The sequence below is a fragment of the Gopherus flavomarginatus genome, unplaced genomic scaffold (genome assembly GCF_025201925.1).
Source record: "Gopherus flavomarginatus isolate rGopFla2 unplaced genomic scaffold, rGopFla2.mat.asm mat_scaffold_753_arrow_ctg1, whole genome shotgun sequence".
Taxonomy (NCBI): Eukaryota; Metazoa; Chordata; order Testudines; family Testudinidae; genus Gopherus; species Gopherus flavomarginatus.
Genome location: NW_026115155.1, coordinates 57,734 through 65,096, shown reverse-complemented (window position 1 = coordinate 65,096; position 7,363 = coordinate 57,734). Strand labels below are relative to the sequence as shown.

General features: G+C 46.7%; 1 non-coding gene across 1 annotated transcript; it reads right to left on the bottom strand.

Annotated features, from left to right (window-relative positions):
• Positions 1 to 6,836: 6,836 nt before the first annotated feature.
• TRNAV-AAC (transfer RNA valine (anticodon AAC)) lies at positions 6,837 to 6,909 on the bottom strand. Its single transcript has one exon. It is a non-coding gene; the product is annotated as a tRNA-Val (tRNA).
• Between the last annotated feature and the right edge of the window lie 454 nt (positions 6,910 to 7,363).

Genomic DNA, 7,363 nt, shown 5'->3' with positions numbered 1-7,363 from the left:
GAAATGGTGAACAACAGCACAACCCCAACTAACTGAAGGAAGTGCATATGATCACAGTGTATTTCAGTTGTTTAAGGCAATATTGTCTCCCATGATCTGGGAAGAGAATTCCATGGTAAGTGATTTTGAACTAGGCAAAATGCTCATGTGTTTGGTTCCCAAAGCTTTTGTAACCTAGGCCCTACAGAAGATCTCCCCTAGCTAATCCTATGCTATGGGAAATGCAGCCGTTCATGACACAGATGTTGAGGAAACAGAAGTGGAGTTCTCGTCGAATTTATCCTTTGTAGGTTCTAAAGATGTGTATAAAATAAAACCAGTGTTGAAAATGTAATATCTTCAGAAAAATGCCCATTTTTTTAATAGAATCTCCAGCTGTGGTAACTAACGAAGATTCTGATCCAGGCCTGTATCCAGTCCCTTTCCTGGACCTGTGCCACTGAATTAAAGAAAAAACTAGATATGTTTCAGCAATCCATTCCTCATTTACACTGCTGAGATTTTAAGTGGTTTTGTAAAGGATTCTACTTCAGAGAAGTGTAAATTTCCCCTATCCAAGACCAAAGATTTGGAAAGAGCTGAGGTTGAAAGAGTCCACACCCAGTTCTTGGTTTCCACCCCAGTAAAGGAAGCTATGGTGACCCAAGGAAAATTGTTTGTACAACTCCACTTAATACTTCAGTGTCCCTGATTACACTTCCAAAGTATGCCAGGGTTAGACTGAGAAGAGTCATCCTTCACTGTTTGGATGCAAAGAGAGAGTGCTTCATAGGACATTCCTTCCCTGTGGATCCCAAACTGGCTGCCTGGCTGGGTAACAAGGACTTTCAGGCTGTAGAAATGATGGTAACCAATGAGGCAACGAATTTGTCAGCCTCCAATTTCAGACTTCTGGATACTCGCATGTTGAGTCCTGATACTATGGCTTTGTGTCTGACGCTGTGGCTACACAATTAAGCTGATGTTGGCACAGCTGCACCAATGTAGCTGCGCTGCTGTAGCACTGCTATTACAGATGCTCTAAGCCAGTGGGAGAGATTTCTCCCATCAGACTTGATTAGTCCGGCCCCCGCAAGCAGCGGTGGCTTTGTTGGCAGGAGAAGCTCTCCCGCTCATGTAGCACTGTCTACACAGAGGGTTAGGGCTGTGTAACTACGTTGCTCAGCTGTGTGGATTTTTCACACCCCTAAGCAATATAGTTATCCCGATAAATGTCTTTATTGTAGACCAGAGAGGTTTCTCTTGTGCTTTATGCATTTACATTACTTCTCTACCTCCTCCTACTTTGAAAGATTAGAAAGTGTGAAAAGAGAGGTATTTTTCTCCATGATACAATTATTCCGATATAGAAGACCCCTTCTACCAACACGTATGGCAGAAGATCCTGAGATATATGAACTCACAGAAGTGGTTGGGTCCTACATTGGGACAAACCACAATAAGAACCAGGGTTCAGTTGTTGGCAATGGGGATTAAAAGAAAAGTAACATATGACAACAATTTGTGATCTTTGAATATGTTGTTGTTACCAATTAAAATGAAATTATAGGTGAAGTTATTAGTTAAAAGGTAAGAGACTGTGTGATAATCTGAATTATTTTGGAAAACTGACAGTTGTCTTGTTTTTGTTAGTCATACAGAAAATGATGGCTAATCTTGAAAAGTTAATTTGATTTAATTTACCCTGGTTCCTCAACTGTTGCTACAGCTCTAGTACCCATCAATCCAAAGACTGAGAGAAATGGAGAGTTCCAACCATTGTCCTTTTAGTATCTTACTGTTCTTCTCTCTGTTTTTTGCGCTGGCCTTTCTCTTCTATCATTTTCTGCCTTTGTTTAGTTGATAACAGTTGGTATCCATCACTCACATTTGTTTGTTTAAATCTCTATCCGTTAAACAATTTTTTTGCTTGTTCAATAACTGTACTCAAGTGCTGCGTGAGATACTAGTTTTACTGTGGACCCTTGCTACTGTATCTTGGGATACTTCAGTAAGAGAGGATCTGAGATTTCACCAAATATCTGGTGGACACACTGAAGGAACTCAGGGGTTAGGTTGGCTGCTGTAACTCAGAGGAGGGTCCTTGAGTTCCAGCAGGCTGGTGAGTTTGGTCACTAACATCCAGCTGCCAAATGCAAAACTCCCTCTTCCTTGTGGCAGGTGGCAACAAGGAGACTCACAGTCCTCAGTACCCTGAGAAAGGTCACAGTTTGCCTCTATGTTGATCCACCTGTCAAATTTGCACAGGGAAATCTCCCAATAGCACAAAAGTCTGCCCTATGAAATCATGGAATATGTGCACTTCGCTCTGTGAAAGCATGTAAAGAATCCAAGCGCTGGAGGACAGGGTTTGGGTCCAGAGTGACCTAGACAAATTGGAGGATTGGGCCAAAAGAAATCTGAGGAAGTTCAACAAGGAGAAGTGCAGAGTCCTGCACTTAGGACGGAAGAATCCTATGCACTGTCACAGGCTGGGGACTGACTGAGTGAGGGGGGATTTGATAGCAGCCTTCCACTACCTGAAAGAGAAGGATTGTGAACTCTCTCCTAGCCACTTTTTTTGGGTTGGGCAGGCAGCCTGGAAGCCTTTCTAGAAGAGAATTGGGAACTGAGTTAGAAAAACCAATGTGGAAACCAGAACCTCAAGTTTAGACTCATTTGTTTATAATATTAAATCTTCAATTCTAGTGTCACGGTCAATACAATTGCTTCTGCCTGATAGTTGCCCAAAGGGAAACTTAACTTCTCTGCAAAGGGAGTGGAGAGAAAACACTTTTCAGAGGCCAAGAGAGACAAGGCGAGTGAGGGTAAGAGCTTGTAGAGGACCAACCTCTGTTGGTTAAAGAGACAAGCTTTGGAGCTAACCCAGCGCCCTGCTTCAGTTTTGTGTAGCCTGAAAGGTCGTCTCTTTCCTAAACAGCAGTTAGAACATAAGAACAGCCATACAGAGTCAGACCAGTTCATCTAGCCCACTGTCCAGTCTTCTGAAAATGCCCAATGTCAGGCGCCCCCCAGAGGACCCATGGGACCAACATGGATACAACAACACCCCAACCAAGGTTAAAAGTCAATGCACGTGGGAAAAGCATCTTGTGTTTCATTCCTTATGTGCTAGTCCCATTGTGTTGCCATCTCCTTTTCTTTCTTTCTGTTAAAAGCTTTGGTGTTTTGCACAGAAACATTATTTCCCCAGCAGAGACCCAGGAGTGGTGGCTGCATTCCGGTATCAAACAGTCACTAGAACGGGGCAGACAAAGGCCTTTAGGACGAGGCATCCCTCACTGTCAAAAAATCATCTCGCTCCTGCAGGTGACTGGCAGCCTGAATTTGTTCCTTATCCTCCCAGAGTCTGGGGGGCTAGAATCAGAACTACCCCGCCCCTCCATATGTAGGAGGAACAAACATAAACCTTGTCTTTAAAACAAGCTGTTCTCTTCCTTCTCAGGGAAGATTTTTCTATGAGTGAAGTTGAGTTTCAGTTCCCCTCTTCTGGAGTGGGGCAAGCTCCCACTGAGCTCTGATTTCACCTTTGCCCCTTTCAGTCACTCTGGGATTCGAACTCTGCTCCCTGCCGTCAGGCAACTTCCAGCCCATCCACCTTGCTCATTAATTTCATGGTCATATATCACCCCCTTTGCCAGCACACAGAGCCTGCAGGAAAGCTACTCATACCAGATGCATTGGTGCTATAGTGTTGTGCATAGGTGCTGTCCAAACAGTTGGTCTGGGTTTGAGTTCCAGCCAGTGCAATAATGGCTTTTCGTCTTCTGTCTCCTCGTCTGGAAGTGGTTTAATTTCAGTCACATTGTTTTTCAATCACATACATAGAATGAGACAATAAATGTGTAAAAGTCCAGCAGGTCATACACGATGGAGGCACACAAGGGGCTGGAATGTTTTCATCTGAGAAAGACAGAACACTTGGAAACCTGCAGCTCCCATCCCCTGGCCTTCCGTGTTATGATTCCAGCTGTGTGAGCTGTTTGTATGATGTTCTGGCATGATGGGGAAATAAAGTATTGAGTCAGTTTTTGCTCCTGCAGATTCCTTTGCAGTTACAATTATAATGACATGAACAAAAGGGAGGCAAAATAAAAATAATCCCCAAATTGCAATACAGGTGGGGAAAGAGAAGATCACGGTTAAGCCAAATACATCAAAATAAAAATACCAAAAGGGAAAGGGGGAAGAGATGAGGTCTGTGGAGATCCCCTTGATATTTGAACTCACATTGTTAGAATCAAAGTTCAGACTTGACGCTGTAAAACCTGCAACCACCTGTCTCTCTGAACACCTGTGATGAACAATATCGAGTTGGGACACCGGTTCTGCTTCAATCATGTATTGTCTCTCTGTTCTCTCTTTCTTCTCCCCGCAATTCCTCGTATCCAATGTCTCTGCCTTTCTCCTCTCCCCCTGCCCTTTCCCAGTGGCAGCGACTCACAAGCTTCTCCCCTGGTAGCTGGTGCTCATTATCAATCAAATAAATCAAAACACTTTCACCAGCAAGTGGATTTAGCCCAGGACCCTCAGAATCAGCAGCTGTTATACCCCCACTGAGCTCTCTGGTCAGGTGTCCTGGCACTGGAAGCCTCCTGTGTAGATTCTAAAATAGCAGGGGGCTGACATATTGGACTGGACATTGTAGCTCCACCGTTATTTTATTGAATTGCTTCAAAACAGCAAGTATAGAAAGTCTCCTAAGTGTCAGGCTCTCTGCCATGGAAACAGCTGCCCCTGCTCTCCAGGAGTCTGTGTGTTCCACCCAGCAACGTACAAACCTGCTCCGAGCTGAAGGGAGGTCAGACAGTGACGGTTACGCAAATCTTCAGACAATTAATCCAAGTCCCTTCCTTTCTTGAACCCAGGACGTGCCAGTCACTTGTTAGCCATGGCGTTATCTTCATCTTCAAATACCTCTCAGGACATTTCACAGAGAGAGTGGAACCCCACCCCATGGCTCCCTGTTGAGGCATTGTACCGTACCTGCCCCTGGACACTGTCTGGTTTTATACTCCTAGAGCTTTTTCTGTTCAAACCCCTTATCCCAATCTCTGGGCCACCGCCACATTTCAGAGTTTAGAATTTACTCTCATCACCCTCGTATGGCACTTTTCATGTGAATGAGACAAAGCAATGGGGGAAGCTCTGTGGCTAATGAAAACCGGTGTGTTGGGTGAGGCCTGAACTCATAACCCCAGCAGTGCGCCTCCCCCACTTGCCAGTTGTATCCCTGTAGGTGCTTCATACACAAGCCTGGGAAGTAGGCAGTTACGTGTGTCTGTGATTAACAGAGTTGGTGGCTAATTGAAAGGCTGATGGTTCAAACCCAGATGAAGATAGAGGTGTTTGGCTTTTTTGTGAAGAGAATCCAGTACATTTTAACAGGCAGGAAAATGCCTCAATTCTGGCCTAGCCTCATTGGGCAAGCATCAGGAGCGATTTCACCCGATGTTTTGGTGGTATAGGGGTGAGCATAGCTGCCTTTTGAGCAGTTGACCTAGGTTCAATTCCCAGCCACCACACTGAGGTGCTGTTTTCTCAGCTGGAAACTAGTTTAATTTCCGTCACATTGCATCAGTTTATCAATGGAATGAGAGAATCAATGTCCTGCAGGTCATTAAACACCCAGTGAAGGAAGAAAGGGGCAGGACTATACAGTGAGCAGGTGGAGTCACCCTGGTATTACAATGTTTGGGGTTTTTTTTCTTTACTTCCCTCTCCCTTTTAGACTCAGAGCATTTAAGGTTAGAAGGGATCAGTGTGATCATCTAGTCTGACCTGCTGCACCTTGCGGGCCAAAAGAGCCCACTCACCCACTCCTGTAATAGACCCGGGAGGGGAGGCACCTCTGTGCTCTGCCCCTACTCCAGGCAGCGCATGGAGGGGAGGCACATCTGTGCTCTGCCCCTACTCCAGGCAGCGCATGCGCAGGCAGTGCATGGGTGTGCAGAGATGTGCCAGCAGCACTAAGTTGGCACCCTGCCCACTCTGCCTCTGTCCCTCCGTGCCGCTTCCAGAAGTGTCTGGCATTTCCCAGCATCCTCTGGGGTGGGGGGAGTGTCTCCATGTGCTGCCTCTGCCCCGAGAACCAACTCCACAGCTCCCATTGGCCAGGAACTGCAGCCAATGGGTGCTCTGGGGGCCGCGCCTGCAGGTAGCGGCACATGGAGACTCACTGTCCCTGCTGACCTGAGAGCTGCTGTCACAGGGTTGTGTGTACTGGTCACTTCGGGAGTTGCAGTGCCCGAGGTAAGCACCACCCCCTCCTGCACCTCAACCCCCAAGCAGAAAGCCCGCACCCCACACCCAAATTTCCTCCCAGAGCTTTGCTTGTCTTCCTTTCACCCAGAACCATCCTTCCTCTCCTGGGTTGCAAGTAGCCATCCTTGGGAAGCCACGAGGCAGGCACAGGATCCTACCTCCCAGCAGCCAACTGCACCTCCCCAGACTTTGCAGAATGAATGGTGGCGCTCTACTAACCCCACTTAGCCGCACTGAGGGGCTTAGCTTCTGCCCTGCCTTCCTCAGCTCGACTTTCCTCTTTTGCCCCATTCTTGCCTCACTTCCTCCTTTGGCAAGTCACACAAAGGAGGCCAGCAGGAAGAGCTGGTCTCCACCAGCCAACCTCCCAGGGCAGAGGAGACCAAGCCACAAGGCTCCAAAAGGTGACTGACCCAGATCCTCTAGCTTTCCTCTGCTGATGCCAAGGCTCTTTCTCAGCTCATTTCCCCAGCCTCTGTCCTGCAGGGGTTGGGTTTATCACAGGTACATGCCAGTGGCAGCAGTAGGAACTTTGCTAGACAGCCAGGGAAGCTGGGAAAACTAAGCAATTTTGTTTCTGCCTGGTTTTGAACCAGGGACCTTTTGCGTGTTAGGCAAACACGATAACCACTACACTACAGAAACTCTGACGGAGACCTCTGCCCCTTCCTTCCTAAGAGTAGAAGAATGGCTATACTGGGTCAGACCAAAGGTCCATCCAGCCCAGTGTCCTGTCTGCCAACAGTGGCCAATGCCAGGTGCCCCAGAGGGCGTGAACCTAACAGGCAATGATCAAGTGGTCTCTCTCCTGCCATCCATCTCCATCCTCTGACAAGCAGAGGCTAGGGACACCATTCCTTACCCATCCTGGCTAATAGCCATTCATGACTTAACTTCCATTGATTTATCTACTTCTCTTTTAAACCCTCTTATAGTCCTAGCCTTCATAACCTCCTCAGGCAAGGAGTTCAACATGTTGACTGTGCACTGTGTGAAGAAGAACTTCCTTTTATTTGTTTAAAACCTGCTGTGCATTAATTTCATTTGGTGGCCCCTAGTTCTTATATTATGGGAACAAGTAAATAATTTTTCCTTATTC